This window comes from Ambystoma mexicanum, chromosome 3q (assembly GCF_040938575.1).
Source record: "Ambystoma mexicanum isolate Mex_15411 chromosome 3q, UKY_AmexF1_1, whole genome shotgun sequence".
Lineage (NCBI taxonomy): Eukaryota > Metazoa > Chordata > Amphibia > Caudata > Ambystomatidae > Ambystoma > Ambystoma mexicanum.
Genome location: NC_090926.1, coordinates 13,180,604 through 13,199,203, shown reverse-complemented (window position 1 = coordinate 13,199,203; position 18,600 = coordinate 13,180,604).

Here is an 18,600-nt window from a genome sequence, read left to right as displayed (position 1 = left end):
TTATTTCTGACATTCTGGAGGCAGTGAGGGGTGCTGTCATCTTCACTAAAGTCGATCTCAGGGGTGCCTAACATCTCATTCGCATAAAGGAAGGTGATGAGTGGAAAACAGCCTTCAGAACTCCTTTTGGCCACTTTGAGTATCTGGTAATGCCCTTTGGTCTCGCTAACGCCCCCGCAATATTCCAACGTTTCATGGATCAGGTTTTTTCTGACATGCTGTTCCTTTTCCCCATTGTATATCTAGACGATATACTGATTTACTCCAAGGATCCTCGGAACCATCAAGAACACGTTAAAGCAGTTTTACAACGTTTACGTGAACATAAGCTCCTGGCCAAACCTGAAAAATGTCTTTTCCATGTATCATCCGTTCATTATCTTGTGTTCGTCCTTAGTTCCAATGGTATCTGAATGGATCCCTCCAAGGTTGATTCCATCCTGTCTTGGCCTGTTCCCACTACTGTGAAACACATTCAATCCTTCCTTGGACTTGCTAACTTCTACAGAAAATTCATACCCAGTTTTCTGACATTGTACATCCTATTGTAACACTCTTAAAGAAAGACACTGCGTTTCAATGGTCCTCGGCTCAAGAGTCGGCGTTTCAACAACTGAAACTGGAATTCACTCGAGCTCCAATCCTAGCTCAACCTGATATAGATCGACCCTTCTTGGTTGAGACTGATGCATCCAACCATGCCATCGGAGCAGTCTTAAAACAAGAACTTGAGGACAAGACAGAACATCCCATTGCTTATTTATCCCGCACCTTGACTCCCAGTGAAACACATTATTCCGTCCTGGAGAAGGAGTTGTTAGCCATCCAACAAACCTTCACTGACTGGCGTCTTCTCCTTTTGTGTGCCAAACACCCAGTACAAGTTTGCACGGACCATTGGAACTTACAAGTGTTACAATACCTGGAGTGCAGAAACAGCCGTCAGGCCCGTTGGGCCTTCTTTTTTGCCCAATATCAATTTCAAATTCTTCACTTCCCTGGAACACATAACATCATAGCTGATGCCTTGTTCAGACGTCCTGACTACGGGCCTCTCGAAGCACGAAGCTTTCCCAAGATGTTTCCTAACTCTGTATTTGTAGCTCAAGCTATTTCTCTCCTGGAGGACATTCGTGCAAAAACACTTCCTTCCGAACTCTGGAAGGAATACGAAGGGAACAATCCTAGGAACCTCCAGCTGAAAGACGGATATCTTTTCAAGGAAACCCTGCTGGCAGTACCCACACAAGAACTGAGACGTAAGATTACAAAACTATGCCATGATACCCTCCATTCAGGACATGAGGCATCGCAACCACCCTCCATCTTTTATGGAGACAGTTCTGGTGGCCACGGATAAAAGACAACATAAGAACCTATGTCCAATCCTGTGCAATCTGTAACTAGAATAAACATGATAAAAGAAGACCAGCAGGTCTCTTACACCAACCAGCAATGGCAACACGACCTTGGGAGATCATCTCCACAGATCTTATCGTGAAATTACCCCCATCCAGAGGATACATGCCCATAATGGTTACCATCGATCTGTTTACACATATGGCTCACTTTACACCCTTGTTCAAGCTACCATCATCATCTGAATTGGCTGGGATTTTCCTGGAACACATATTCAGGCTTCATGGACTACCTTCCAAAATCATCTCCGACAGAGGACCCCAATACATATCCCAATTTTAGAAACATCTATGTCAGATATTGGGGATCCAGCGTGCGTTGTCCTCAGGATACCACCCACAAACCAATGGAGCAACAGAATGAGTCAACCAGACCCTAGAGCAGTATCTTCGCTGTTTCTCCACCAAAGTCCAGGATGATTGGTCGCTTTTGATCCCTGTAGCTGAATTCGCTTACAACAATTCGGATCATTCAGCCATCAAAACCACCCCGTTCTTTTGTAGCCAGGGATTTCATCCTTCTGTTCTACCGTCTGTTCTGCCTCATCCAACCCCAGTCTCTGCGGTTGAATTCTGGATCGAAACATTAATCAATGTCCACAAAGACGCCAAAGAACGACTGGAAAAGGCCAGGAAAGATGTCAAACGTTATGCAGACACCAAAAGAAGACCAAGCCCTTCTTACGCGGTGGGAGACAAGGTTTGGCTGTCCTCAAAACCTCTTCTTCAACATCTATGGCCAAATAAACTGGCCCCCATGTATTATGGACCCTTCTCCATAAAAGAAATCATTAATCCAGTAGCCTACCGACTCCAGCTTCCAGATTCTTGGAAAAGGATTCATCCAGTCTTCCACACTTCCTTGCTAAAATCATTTGTACAATCCACCCGAACTGCTCCAAGACCCCCTCCAGTGCTCATAAATAAACAACTTGAATTCGAGGTCTCCAGGATATGTGATTCCAGATACCGACGAGGCCAACTCCAGTATCTGGTTGAATGGAAAGGATACCCTCCCAGTGAGCGCACCTGGGAACCTGTCTCAAACATGAATACCCCCCGTTTATTACAAAGATATCATCGGATCCACCCAGGCAAACCCGGAGGTGCAGGGCTTAGGAGGAGGCATGCTGTCATGAACCGCCAAATTCGTCCATTCTGGACTTCATGGTCCATGATGCACCATGGTGTGAACTCCGCGGGTCTACCAACATGGCTGACAGTTCCGAAACGCTGCACACCAGCCCTTCCATGCTACATTCGGCTTCCTAGAAAAGGGCCACGCCTCTGCGGTGCTGCACGTCTCAACGCTACTGCTTGCTGTAGTTAGACGTGCATTTCCAAAGTTCACTTCATGCTCCTTTTTTGATTCCTTCTTTCCTTCCTTCCTGGTACTCCTTCGTTCCCTTTCCCTTTCCCTTTCTTTTCATGGTTCTATTCCTGGAATTACCCTGTGCTCGGAGTCGGTGCTTCGGCTCCTTCTGAGCCGGCTCATCTTCTTCCTGGTTCCTCGTCCTGGATACTGAACGCTTCCTAGTGGAAAGCAACAAACCTCACGCTGGACTCCGAAGACCCGCATCCAGGCATATACAAGTCCCGGACAGTAAGAAACAAGTAAGCCACTTCCAAGAAGGTCACACATAAGGAGAAACAGGTGAGAAGGGGAGAGACTTGTGACAAACCACCATCTTTAGCATGTAATGTAGTTTTGTTTTGCTTTTACATGCTTATTATTACAATTACTTTGATATGGGGGGATGCTGCAACTTCAACAACGTACTATTCTTCTACCGCAACCGGTCTGGAGGATCAGGTATGAGAAGTGATAATTTATTGAATTATATTAATAGTTGTTGATTAACAATATCTTGTTTAAATTTAAGATAGGTGTTATTTTTTGATAATTTGTAATACTGTCAGCAAATTGCAAAGCATTACATCAACAACCTTGATGTATTTATCACTGAAACACATGCAACAATGAAAGTACACCTTAAGAACAAGATACTTTGTTACTGAATAACATAGAACCTTTCACTATATGAATGGTGTATTTTTTGTTAATAAACTTTAGATGCCTAGCAAAAAATGTAATTGGTTAAAAAACATTACAACGCACCATATATTAAGGGGCCACAATGTACTCACTATACTTTGCAGGATGATCTCACATCAATTCCCTGTGGCTTCTCAGAAGGTTATCAGGTACAATTTCAAATATAACTTGTTCGACTTTATGTTAATAATAATGTAAAAATTAATAATGTAAAAATTGTAATCTGACGATTAACTTTCTTTTTTCAAAGTTTAACTTATATTGTCAGGTCGACAATGATTAAATCACTGTTCTCAAGATGTACTTTATTAGATAAAAGATTTTAATATTAAATTGTTTAACAATTGAACCATTTTTGTGGAATTTGTTATGTATAAGGAATGTACTACTGAAGTGGTCGAAATAGAAGAGACACATGGACCAGAGGTTTATATTAGATATTCAAAAATATCCGTTATCATCCATTTTACCTTTCATGCAATATTTAATATATTTCCATAGGGAAATGTGGTTATATTTGTAGATAATATATGCATTATTCTTGAAGTGGAAGAGCAAATTGCATGGTTTATACATTTTAAAATGCTATTTTTCAGCTTTGTCGGCAAATCAAAATGGACTGTTTCAAGGAAAATTACGAAAACAAGGGTAAATAACAAACAGTTTTGTTTTTTTATGAGTTATTTTATTGATATTACATTGCAAGGTTGTATTTCATATATACTGTATGTGTGTTACAAATTAAGCATGTTTTTTTGTTCATTGCTTAGAGGCCTATAAGAAGAGGAGCATAAAGACTCAGACAACAACACAAACTATGGATGTCGCTTGCAAAACCAATGTCACTTTGGAGCAGCTGCATTTAGAGTCTCAACATAAGATTCAGATTTCCAGAGCCAGACTTTGAATGGAATGTCACCAGTAACCCATGGAAAGTAACCATGGATCACTGTTACAACACTCAATGTCACCCAGAAGAGACAGGCAACACAAAAGATGTTTCAGAATTGCTTGCAGACATGCTCACACAATCCACACCCTGTACAAAATGTCAATCTAAGAAAAGGACAATGTTCTCTCTTTCCGCAATACATGTGGAAAATCCAGAAATATTGCACACAGAAACAAATGAAGCATCTTCGCAACTGATAGATGATAGTGCTCATGATCTGGACTTCACTTTTCCTAGTGTGGAGGACTTGTCCACTATCATGGAATCACAAACCACTGTACCGGATGATTGGCTGTAAAGGGAGCCAAAATACATTGTATTCGACTGCTGCCTGATCAAGATTATGCAAATGATAAAGTGTAATCATAAATTCCGTAGGAGGATTTGTGGGAAGCCATTGACAAAACTTACTTGTGTCATCAAAGGCACCAACCTGAAGATAAAGGGTAGCTATGTACACAAACATAACACATTTTCATGGTCTGCTCAAACTACACTTGGAAAAGTGACTGCTGGAAATGTATTTTATTAATCTGCTTTGTTGTTTAGCGGAACAATGATCAGTAAAATTTCAAGTTTCTGTAAATTTGTGGGGCTTGGGTTCCTTGCTAAAACCCAATACTACAAATATCAGAAGAATTTCTTGTTCCCTGAAATTAGCCAGGCCTGCACACTCGAACAGATATCAATGGACAATGCCCTCACTTGTAAAAGGCTCTGGCTTGCTGGTGATGGACAGTGTGATAATGCTGTTTTTTCTGCTAAATACTGCACTTAGCACTTCCAAGAAATAGAGAGCAAAAAAATGGTGAGTTCAGTCGTCGTGCAAGTGTCTGAATGTACATCTTCTGTTGTCATGGAACAATATGGTTTCATTAAATCTATTGAACCTCTGCAATCCAGAGGAATGCAAATAGACCTGATAGCCACTAACAGGCACGTGGGAATAGCAAAGGTCATGCGACAGCAGTTCCCACACATAAAGCATCAATATGATATATGGCACATCGCAAAATCAAGTTCTAAAGAAATTATAGCTGCTGGTAAAAGAAAAGGCTACAGAAAACATTTTAAACTGGCCACAGTCTATCAGCAACCTTCATTGGTGGAGCTCAAAATCTTGTGCTGGATCTGTAGATATTCTGCTTGAAAAATGGTGTTCAATGCTGCACCATTGTTCAAACATATACTCTTGGGAAGAAAACAAACATTTCCATGAATGTGCAGATGGACCATTGAGCAAGGAGCAGGAGCATAAGAAAAGATGGTTCATGCCAGCCTCCCCTCTTCACACAGCTATTGAGAAGATTGTGAACGACAAAAGACTTTCAAGAGACATGAAGGGATTCCCCGAATTCTGCCAACTGGAGATCTTGAGGTCTTCCATAACATGTGCCTAAAGTATGAGCCTAAAAGGTTGCATTTTAGAATAGATGGTATGGAGGCCAGAATAAGACTGGCTGTACTTGCACACAACGACACAAACATTGGTAGGAAACAAGCAAAAACTGCAGGAACTTTTGGGATGCTTCGTAACAACAAGGAGTTTACCAAAAGAAGCAAACAGTGGGTGGCAAAGCCAATAATCCAGCAAATGGATTTTGAATTTGTTAAGGATCTGACATTGAATGTGATGGCCATGCGAACACATGGAATTGCTCCGAGTTGAATGGTATATGACTTGCAGTGTAATTGTTCAATCATTTATTTTTATTTATTACTTTTTTGTGAAGTCATCTTACTAGATAGACATTAATAGGTCTATTTTTCTTTGCCTTTTCTTATGTATTTCCCTCAATATCAGTGATTTATATTACAACAATAACAGGCCGATTCATGGAATAATTAGCGTGGCGCAAGTGGCCATAAACGTGCGAATCGCAGTGGAATAGCGAAAATCGCAGTGCAAGTGCGAAAATCGCATGAAAAGCAGTGCACATCGATTCATGGAAGGCCGTGCGCGAGAAAACCTTTGGATGTGTGATAAAAAAGTGCGCGGCGCACGTTGGCGCACTGGCCATCTAACTGCGTGCGCCAGGTCACAGGGAAAATCGCACAGGGCACAGCGAAAATCGCACATAGCGCGGCGCACGCAACAAAAGTAGGCGGAACACGGGGCGTAACACTCGGAATGGGGAACAACTTGCCAAAATGTAGGCGTCACGGTGGAAGTACATGGCACAAGTGCGCGGAACGCCCACAGGCTCGCCTACAACACGTATTCATGGAATAGAACAGGGCCAAAAAGCGCACGCTCAAACCAGCGCACAGGCACAAACACGACCGCCACAAGAAAGCAGGCGGTAGCGTCTCTGCGCCTGTAAGAAATGTGCGCCAAAAGGTCCGCCAACAAATAGCACCTATATACTGCCATGATGAATGTCCTATACTGTGGCCCTCCAGGACAAATGACGTGCAAAGGGGTACCCACAAACATGGACACCCGCTGACAAAAAATACGTGTGCGTGTATACCAGGGTGCGCGGGAAGTCTCACACGCGATTTGGCCGTGTACGTGGATTTCAGGGGTGTGCGGGAATTTCCACACGCGATTTGGCAGGGGACGTGGATTTCAGGGGTGCGCGGGAAGTTCCACACGCGATTTGGCCGGGTACGTGGATTTCAGGGGTGCGCGGGAAGTTCCACACACGATTTGGGCGGGTACGTGGATTTCAGGGGTGCGCGGGAAGTTCCACACGCGATTTGTCAGGGTACGTGAATTCCAGGGGTTTGCGGGAAGTTCCACACGCGATTTGTCAGGGTACGCGGATTACAGGGGTGCGCGGGAAGTTCCACATGCGATTTGGCCGTGTACGTGGAGTACAGGGGTGCGCGGGAAGTTCCACACGCGAATTGGCCGTGTACGTGGATTACAGGGGTGCGCGGGAAGTTCCACACGCGATTTGTCAGGGTACGTGGATTTCAGGGGTGCGCGGGAAGTTCCACACGCGATTTGGCCGGGTACGTGGATTTCAGGGTTGTGCGGGAAGTTCTACACGCGATTTGGCCGTGTACGTGGATTACAGGGGTGCGCGGGAAGTTCCACAAGCGATTTGGCTGGGCACGTGTATGACAGGGGTACGCGGGAAAATCTACACGCGATTTGGCTGTGTGCTCCCAGGTATTCCCTGTACACCCTCCATGGCCCCTGCAGGCAGCACACACCACAGGGGACTACCCTGCACACCTGCTCATGTCACCCAGCACCCCCACCACCCCAGCCACAAGGGGCAGCCTCCACCAGGCCCCCACTCATGTCTCCCACCACCCCCACCCCCCAGCCACCAGGGGCAGCCTCCACCAGGCCCCCACTCATGTCTCCCACCACCCCCACCCCCAGCCACCAGGGGCACCCACCACCAGGCCCCCACCCATGTCTCCCATCCCCCCACCCCCCAGCAGTGCAGGGGCACCCTCCACCAGGCCACCACTCATGTCTCCCACCACCCCCACCCCCCAGCCACCAGGGGCACCCACCACCAGGCCCCCACCCATGTCTCCCACCCCCCACCACCCAGCAGTGTAGGGGCGACCTCCACCAGGCCACCACTCATGTCTCCCACTACCCCCACCCCCCAGCCACCAGGGGCACCCACCACCAGGCCCCCACCCATGTCTCCCACCCCCCCACCTCCCAGCAGTGCAGGGGCACCCTCCACCAGGGCACCACCCATGTCTCCCACCACCCCCACCCCCCAGCAGTGCAGGGGCACCCTCCACCAGGCCCCCACCCATGTCTCCCACCGGCACCACCACCCAGCAGTGCAGGGGCAGCCTCCACCAGGCCCCCATCATGTCTCCCACCACCCCCACCCCCCAGCAGTGCAGGGGCACTCTCCACCAGGCCCCCACTCATGTCTCCCACCAACCCCACCGGCCAGCAGTGCAGGGGCAGCCTCCACCAGGCCCCCACCCATGTCCCCTATCACCACCACCCCCCAGCAGTGCAGGGGCACCCTCCACCAGACCCCCACTCATGTCTCCCACCACCCCGACCCCCCAGCCAGCAGGGGCACCCTCCACCAGGCCCCCACTCATGTCTCCCACCACCCCCACCCCCAGCAGTGCAGGGGCAGCCTCCACCAGGCCCCCACCCATGTCCCCTATCACAACCTCCCCAGCAGTGCAGGTGCACCCTCCACCAGGCCCCCACTCATGTCTCCCACCACCCCCACCCCCCAGTCAGCAGGGGCACCCTCCACCAGGCCCCCACTCATGTCTCCCACCACCCCCACCCCCCAGCCACCAGGGGCAGCCTCCACCAGGCCACCACTCATGTCTCCCACCACACCCACCCCCCAGCCACCAGGGGCAGCCTCCACCAGGCCCCCACCCATGTCCCCTATCACCACCCCCTCCCAGCAGTGTAGGGGCACCCTCCACCAGGCCCCCACCCATGTCCCCTATCACCACCCCCCCAGCAGTGCAGGGGCAGCCTCCACCAGGCCCCCACTCATGTCTCCCACCACCCCCACCCCCCAGCAGTGCAGGGGCACCCTCCACCAGGCCCCCACTCATGTCTCCCACCACCCACACCCCCCAGCAGTGCAGGGGCACCCTCCACCAGGCCCCCACCCATGTCTCCCACCACCCCACCCCCCCAGCAGTGCAGGGGCACCCTCCACCAGGCCCCCACTCATGTCTCCCACCACCCCCACCCCCCAGCCAGCAGGGGCACCCACCACCAGGCCCCCACCCATGTCTCCCACACCCCCACCCCCCAGCAGTGCAGGGGCACCCTCCACCAGGCCACCACCCATGTCTCCCACCACCCCCACCCCCCAGCAGTGCAGGGGCACCCTCCACCAGGCCCCCACCCATGTCTCCCACCACCCCCACCCCCCAGGAGTGCAGGGGCAGCCTCCACCAGGCTCCCACTCATGTCTCCCACCACCCCCACCCCCCAACCACCAGGGGCACCCTCCACCAGGCCCCCACTCATGTCTCCCACCACCCCCACCCCCCAGCCAGCAGGGGCACCCTCCACCAGGCCCCCACTCATGTCTCCCACCACCCCCACCCCCCAGCCAGCAGGGGTACCCTCCACCAGGCCCCCACTCTTGTCTCCCACCACCACCTCCCCCAGCCACCAGGGGCAGCCTCCACCAGGCCCCCACTCATGTCTCCCACCACCCCCACCCCCCAGCCACCAGGGGCAGCCTCCACCAGGCCCCCACTCATGTCTCCCACCACCCCCACCCCCCAGCCACCAGGGGCACCCACCACCAGGCCCCCACCCATGTCTCCCACCCCCCACCCCCCAGCAGTGCAGGGGCACCCTCCACCAGGCCACCACTCATGTCTCCCACCACCCCCACCCCCCAGCCACCAGGGGCACCCACCACCAGGCCCCCACCCATGTCTCCCACACCCCCACCCCCCAGCAGTGCAGGGGCACCCTCCACCAGGCCACCACCCATGTCTCCCACCACCCCCACCCCCCAGCAGTGCAGGGGCACCCTCCACCAGGCCCCCACCCATGTCTCCCACCACCCCCACCCCCCAGGAGTGCAGGGGCAGCCTCCACCAGGCTCCCACTCATGTCTCCCACCACCCCACCCCCCAGCAGTGCAGGGGCACCCTCCACCAGGCCCCCACTCATGTCTCCCACCACCCCCACCCCCCAGCAGTGCAGGGGCAGCCTCCACCAGGCCTCCACCCATGTCCCCTATCACCACCACCCCCCAGCAGTGCAGGGGCACCCTCCACCAGGCCCCCACTCATGTCTCCCATCACTCCCACCCCCCAGCCAGCAGGGGCACCCTCCTCCAGGCCCCCACTCATGTCTCCCACCACCCCCACCCCCCAGCCAGCAGGGGCACCCTCCACCAGGCCCCCACTCATGTCTCCCACCACCCCCACCCCCCAGCCAGCAGGGGCACCCTCCACCAGGCCCCCACTCATGTCTCCCACCACCCCCACCCCCCAGCCAGCAGGGGCACCCTCCACCAGGCCCCCACTCATGTCTCCCACCACCCCCACCCCCCAGCCACCAGGGGCAGCCTCCACCAGGCCACCACCCATGTCCCCTATCACCATTACCCCCCAGCAGTGCAGGGGCACCCTCCACCAGGCCCCCACTCATGTCTCCCACCACCCCCACACCCCAGCCAGCAGGGGCACCCTCCACCAGGCCCCCACCCATGTCCCCTATCACCACCCCCCCAGCAGTGCAGGGGCACCCTCCACCAGGCCCCCACTCATGTCTCCCACCACCCCCACCCCCCAGCCAGCAGGGGCACCCTCCACCAGGCCCCCACTCATGTCTCCCACCACCCCCACCCCCCAGCCAGCAGGGGCACCCTCCACCAGGCCCCCACTCTTGTCTCCCACCACCACCTCCCCCAGCCACCAGGGGCAGCCTCCACCAGGCCCCCACTCATGTCTCCCACCACCCCCACCCCCCAGCCACCAGGGGCAGCCTCCACCAGGCCCCCACTCTTGTCTCCCACCACCACCTCCCCCAGCCACCAGGGGCAGCCTCCACCAGGCCCCCACTCATGTCTCCCACCACCCCCACCCCCCAGGAGTGCAGGGGCAGCCTCCACCAGGCTCCCACTCATGTCTCCCACCACCCCACCCCCCAGCAGTGCAGGGGCACCCTCCACCAGGCCCCCACTCATGTCTCCCACCACCCCCACCCCCCAGCAGTGCAGGGGCAGCCTCCACCAGGCCTCCACCCATGTCCCCTATCACCACCACCCCCCAGCAGTGCAGGGGCACCCTCCACCAGGCCCCCACTCATGTCTCCCACCACCCCACCCCCCAGCAGTGCAGGGGCACCCTCCACCAGGCCCCCACTCATGTCTCCCACCACCCCCACCCCCCAGCAGTGCAGGGGCAGCCTCCACCAGGCCTCCACCCATGTCCCCTATCACCACCACCCCCCAGCAGTGCAGGGGCACCCTCCACCAGGCCCCCACTCATGTCTCCCATCACTCCCACCCCCCAGCCAGCAGGGGCACCCTCCTCCAGGCCCCCACTCATGTCTCCCACCACCCCCACCCCCCAGCCAGCAGGGGCACCCTCCACCAGGCCCCCACTCATGTCTCCCACCACCCCCACCCCCCAGCCAGCAGGGGCACCCTCCACCAGGCCCCCACTCATGTCTCCCACCACCCCCACCCCCCAGCCAGCAGGGGCACCCTCCACCAGGCCCCCACTCATGTCTCCCACCACCCCCACCCCCCAGCCACCAGGGGCAGCCTCCACCAGGCCACCACCCATGTCCCCTATCACCATTACCCCCCAGCAGTGCAGGGGCACCCTCCACCAGGCCCCCACTCATGTCTCCCACCACCCCCACACCCCAGCCAGCAGGGGCACCCTCCACCAGGCCCCCACCCATGTCCCCTATCACCACCCCCCCAGCAGTGCAGGGGCACCCTCCACCAGGCCCCCACTCATGTCTCCCACCACCCCCACCCCCCAGCCAGCAGGGGCACCCTCCACCAGGCCCCCACTCATGTCTCCCACCACCCCCACCCCCCAGCCAGCAGGGGCACCCTCCACCAGGCCCCCACTCTTGTCTCCCACCACCACCTCCCCCAGCCACCAGGGGCAGCCTCCACCAGGCCCCCACTCATGTCTCCCACCACCCCCACCCCCCAGCCACCAGGGGCAGCCTCCACCAGGCCCCCACTCATGTCTCCCACCACCCCCACCCCCCAGCCACCAGGGGCACCCACCACCAGGCCCCCACCCATGTCTCCCACCCCCCACCCCCCAGCAGTGCAGGGGCACCCTCCACCAGGCCCCCACCCATGTCTCCCACCACCCCCACCCCCCAGCCAGCAGGGGCACCCTCCACCAGGCCCCCACTCATGTCTCCCACCACCCCCACCCCCCAGCCAGCAGGGTCAGCCTCCACCAGGCCCCCACTCATGGCTCCCACCACCCCCACCCGCCAGCCACCAGGGGCAGCCTCCACCAGGCCCCCACCCATGTCCCCTATCACCACCCCCCCAGCAGTGTAGGGGCACCCTCCACCAGGCCCCCACTCATGTCTCCCACCACCCCCACCCCCCAACCACCAGGGGCACCCTCCACCAGGCCCCCACCCATGTCCCCTATCACCACCCCCCCAGCAGTGCAGGGGCACCCTCCACCAGGCCCCCACTCATGTCTCCCACCACCCCCACCCCCCAGCCAGCAGGGGCACCCTCCACCAGGCCCCCACTCATGTCTCCCACCACCCCCACCCCCCAGCCAGCAGGGGCACCCTCCACCAGGCCCCCACTCTTGTCTCCCACCACCACCTCCCCCAGCCACCAGGGGCAGCCTCCACCAGGCCCCCACTCATGTCTCCCACCACCCCCACCCCCCAGCCACCAGGGGCAGCCTCCACCAGGCCCCCACTCATGTCTCCCACCACCCCCACCCCCCAGCCACCAGGGGCACCCACCACCAGGCCCCCACCCATGTCTCCCACCCCCCACCCCCCAGCAGTGCAGGGGCACCCTCCACCAGGCCACCACTCATGTCTCCCACCACCCCCACCCCCCAGCCACCAGGGGCACCCACCACCAGGCCCCCACCCATGTCTCCCACACCCCCACCCCCCAGCAGTGCAGGGGCACCCTCCACCAGGCCACCACCCATGTCTCCCACCACCCCCACCCCCCAGCAGTGCAGGGGCACCCTCCACCAGGCCCCCACCCATGTCTCCCACCACCCCCACCCCCCAGGAGTGCAGGGGCAGCCTCCACCAGGCTCCCACTCATGTCTCCCACCACCCCACCCCCCAGCAGTGCAGGGGCACCCTCCACCAGGCCCCCACTCATGTCTCCCACCACCCCCACCCCCCAGCAGTGCAGGGGCAGCCTCCACCAGGCCTCCACCCATGTCCCCTATCACCACCACCCCCCAGCAGTGCAGGGGCACCCTCCACCAGGCCCCCACTCATGTCTCCCATCACTCCCACCCCCCAGCCAGCAGGGGCACCCTCCTCCAGGCCCCCACTCATGTCTCCCACCACCCCCACCCCCCAGCCAGCAGGGGCACCCTCCACCAGGCCCCCACTCATGTCTCCCACCACTCCCACCCCCCAGCCAGCAGGGGCACCCTCCACCAGGCCCCCACTCATGTCTCCCACCACCCCCACCCCCCAGCCAGCAGGGGCACCCTCCACCAGGCCCCCACTCATGTCTCCCACCACCCCCTCCCCCCAGCCACCAGGGGCAGCCTCCACCAGGCCACCACCCATGTCCCCTATCACCATTACCCCCCAGCAGTGCAGGGGCACCCTCCACCAGGCCCCCACTCATGTCTCCCACCACCCCCACACCCCAGCCAGCAGGGGCACCCTCCACCAGGCCCCCACTCATGTCTCCCACCGCCCCCACCTCCCAGCCAACAGGGGCACCCTCCACCAGGCCCCCACTCATGTCTCCCACCACCCCCACCCCCCAGCCAGCAGGGGCACCCTCCACCAGGCCCCCACTCATGTCTCCCACCACCCCCACCCCCCAGCCACCAGGGGCACTCTCCACCAGGCCCCCACTCATGTCTCCCACCACCCCCACCCCCCAGCCAGCAGGGGCACCCTCCACCAGGCCCCCACTCATGTCTCCCACCACCCCCACCCCCCAGCCAGCAGGGGCACCCTCCACCAGGCCCCCATTCATGTCTCCCACCACCCCACCCCCCAGCCAGCAGGGGCACCCTCCACCAGACCCCCACTCATGCCTCCCACCACCCCCACCCCCCAACCAGCAGGGGCACCCTCCACCAGGCCCCCACTCATGTCTCCCATCACCACCATCCCCCAGCAGTGCAGGGGCACCCTCCACCAGGCCCCCACTCATGTCTCCCACCACCCCCACCCCCCAGCCACCAGGGGCAGCCTCCACCAGGCCCCCACTCATGTCTCCCACCACCCCCACCCCACAGCAGTGCAGGGGCACCCTCCACCAGGCCCCCACTCATGTCTCCCACCACCCCCACCCCCCAGCAGTGCAGGGGCACCCTCCACCAGGCCCCCACTCATGTCTCCCACCACCCCCACCCCCCAGCCACCAGGGGCACCCTCCACCAGGCCCCCACTCATGTCTCCCACCACCCCCACCCCCCAGCCACCAGGGGCACCCTCCACCAGGCCCCCACCCATGTCCCCTATCACCACCACCCCCCAGCAGTGCAGGGGCACCCTCCACCAGGCCCCCACCCATGTCCCCTATCACCACCCCCCCCAGCAGTGCAGGGGCACCCTCCACCAGGCCCCCACCCATGTCTCCCACCACCCCCCAGCCAGCAGGGGCACCCTCCACCAGGCCCCCACTCATGTCTCCCACCACCCCCACCCCCCAGCCAGCAGGGGCACCCTCCACCAGGCCCCCACTCATGTCTCCCACCACCCCCACCCCCCAGCCACCAGGGGCAGCCTCCACCAGGCCCCCACTCATGTCTCCCACCACCCCCACCCCCCAGCCACCAGGGGCAGCCTCCACCAGGCCCCCACTCATGTCTCCCACCACCCCCACCGCCCAGCCACCAGGGGCACCCACCACCAGGCCTCCACCCATGTCTCCCACCCCCCCACCCCCCAGCAGTGCAGGGGCACCCTCCACCAGGCCACCACTCATGTCTCCCACCACCCCCACCCCCCAGCCAGCAGGGGCACCCTCCACCAGGCCCCCACTCATGTCTCCCACCACCCCCACCCCCCAGCCACCAGGGGCACCCTCCACCAGGCCCCCACTCATGTCTCCCACACCCCCACCCCCCAGCCACCAGGGGCAGCCTCCACCAGGCCCCCACCCATGTCCCCTATCACCACCACCACCCCCCAGCAGTGCAGGGGCACCCTCCACCAGGCCCCCACCCATGTCTCCCACCCCCCCACCCCCCCACCCCCCAGCAGTGCAGGGGCACCCTCCACCAGGCCCCCACTCATGTCTCCCACCACCCCCACCCCCCAGCCACCATGGGCAGCCTCCACCAGGTCCTCACAATCCCCAATCATGTGCGTCATGGTCAGCCTCCACAGCCAAAAAGCCCAACCAAGTAACCCATTCACCCACATGGAAAAGGAAATTACATGTTACACTCCCAATGTTCATAAAGCTAATGAACCCATGTCCGTCACACACAATGGTTGCAATTGAATGGGAAAACACCCAACATGACATGCATGAAACCAATGAGATGATACCACACAGTGAAGTATGAAACAAAATTGTATTAAAAAAATAAGAATGCAAATGAAATGAAACAAACTACAATGGGAATGAAAAAAAGATAAGCTGCATGTCCGTGTAAAAAAATAAAAACACCAAATCCTAATCCAAAAAAATGTAGCCCAAAGTCAAATGAAAAATAAAATCAATCCAATGAAGAACTATGTACAAAACATCCAAGGGTCCATGAGCCCAACTGAACAAAGGAAACCTACAAAAAACCCTAACTAAAATGCAACTATATACAAAAAGTGGAGCAGTGTCCGTCGACTCCAAATCATAAGAACAAACAAAGGAAACCTAAAACTAAAGAACTATATACAAAGGCGGCGGGCAAGTCCAGCGGCTCACTCCGTGGTGTTCCGGGCCAGGGCATCATCGAACTCCTGTTCGATGTCCCGGAGGCAGTCCTGTTCCATGGCCCCGAGGGTCCGCAGGGACGACGCCGTGTCCTCCTCCAACCCCCTGCGGATTGCCTCGAGGCACTCGGCCCGCCTCAGGGCCCTCCGCATGGAGTTCACCGCCCTGACCATTGTGAGCCGCGCCTCTTCCGCCCGCCGCCGCTCCGCACCTATCTGCTGGCCCAACCGCTGCCACACAGAAGACACACCCCGTCCTGGGTCAACCTGCCCTCCGGCCGATGCCTGCCCCTCCGATGTTGAAGGCCCCGAGCCTTCATGGCTGCCACCACGTTGCTGCTGCTGCTGTGCCTCTGCCCGTGCACTGCCTCCTGCTGCCTGCACATCCTCCGCCGGCTGGGGTGCAGTTGTTGATGTGGCCACCCCTGCTGGACGTCCGACTCCCGACTGTGGCAGGGATGCCTCCTCCACCAGCCTGGCCGCACCGTCAGAGGCAGCTCCACAGGGCACCCAGGTGACTGATGGGTGGGAAGATGGTACAGAGGACGACTGGCGCGTAGGGGGTCCAGTTGAGGAGGGGGTCGGAGCAAGCCCCATCAGACGGAGGAATCCGGCCTGGGTGACCTGTCCCAGCAGGCTGACGTGGTCAACGAGCCATTCGAGATGACGTGCAGTCTCTCCATGAAAAGACTGCAGGTCACCTCGCATGGCCCATTGACGCAACGCCACACCAGCCAGGACAGGCTCAACCCGGACCTGGATGGCCACGTCCGCAGGCAGAGGAAGGCCAGTTGACGTCAGCTCATCCCCTGCCTGAAAACGGGTCTGGACGTAGGCATAGCTCTCAACCATTTGTGTTTCAAAGGCGGGTGAAATCACCCGATTTTGTTTTTGGCGGGTGGAACGCCCATTGAAATGAATGGGCGTGCAGGATGCTTGGTGGGTGAGTCAGCTCTTTACAAGGCGGGTGACACCCGCCAAAAGCGTGTGAGTTGAGAGCTATTCGTAGGCATCCCTGCTGGTGCAAGATGATGCAGGGACAGGATCGGGGACAGGATTGCACACAGGCACCTCCGCGGCGGCCTGTGCTGCCTCCTGTCCCTGGTCCTGCACTGCACCACTAGCACCAGCGGGATCCCCACCTCCAGACCCCGTCTCTGGTGCTTGCACGGCCTCCTCCTCCACCAAACACCCCACCAACCTGGATGACTCCGTGCCATCTTCCCCTGTTGGGCCCTGTGGGGTCCCAGCTGCCCCTTCTGCTGCCGAAGAGTCCAACTCCAACCTCAGCCTCTTGGACCTCCCCCCGGCAGCTGCGGCCTGGGACGCGGCACCGGACTCCTCACTCCCCGACGAGATGACAACACGGGAGGGGAGCCGGGCCTTGCGTCTCCGGCTGGCGGTGGGATCCCTGCCGCTGTGCTCCACAGCACCTTCTCCGCCCTCTTCATCAGTTGACGCTGCAGATAGGGAGAAACAAAACACAGGCATCAGGGCACTGTACAATGGACACATACACACATGACAGTTGCACATGAGTGGCATTGGCAAACCTCAGACATGTCATCACAATCCCCAACACACATGTCATTACAACTCGCACACATGAGCCATACCACAGCCATATCGCAACTGCCACCACCATCCCCACACATACAACTGCATGAGCAGCCAAAGGGGAGCCAGACATCACATGCAACACAGGAAGTACACCACACATGTACACACACCACCACACTTGCATACATGTGTACACCTCTACCAAGTGTCGCAGTGTTCAGACGGGCATCCATGTCACATCTGCCAATGAGGCTTCCACATACCGCTGTCACATGCATCCATGTTGCATCACTGTTGCACCCTTGTCAAATACACACACATGCACATGTACACAGTGCTCATACATGCAGCCCGAAAACAACATACATGCGTGACATCACGGACATGTCTACTTACATACACATTCATCCAAACATGTGTGCACACACAACTGCATTTGGCATGCAAGCCTACACACACAAGCACCATCCATGTCTCACACATTACAGCCCTCGCATGTGTCAGCCCCACGGCCCTGTACACCCCCACCCATACTCGACCCCATATAAACAGATGTGCAACCTGCACACTACCGAATAATCACCACATGCACTGCTCACAATCAGGATGCATGTACACTCACCGCTCGACTCCAGACGGGTCTGCTTCTCTAGGACCTGGACGTGGAGCGCTGGGGATATGCGTTCCAGGACCCTCCTCTGTTCTTCCGACAAGTGGCCCCGGCGCCCCTTGGCATCCGCTGCCTTCAAGAGGCGCCGGGCCTTGTTCAGGGTCCTGGACCTGAAGTCCTCCCAGCGCTTCCTGACATGTTGTAAGTCCCGGACTGCCACCCCCTCCGCGTTGATGGCAGTCACGATGTCAGTCCAGATCCGAGTCCGTCCTTCCTTGTCCGCGTGGGAACTTCCAAAGAGGGCATCATACTGCCCCAGGACTTGCTCCACCAGGACACCAACTTCGGTGGCACTGAAGCTGGTGCCCCTCTGCCTCTCTGGCCGGGGGTTGTCAGTGGTCACAGATGGTGTTTGCCCCGACATGACAACCCCAGAGGCAGGAGTGGGTGGGCAACTGGGTCCTGGGG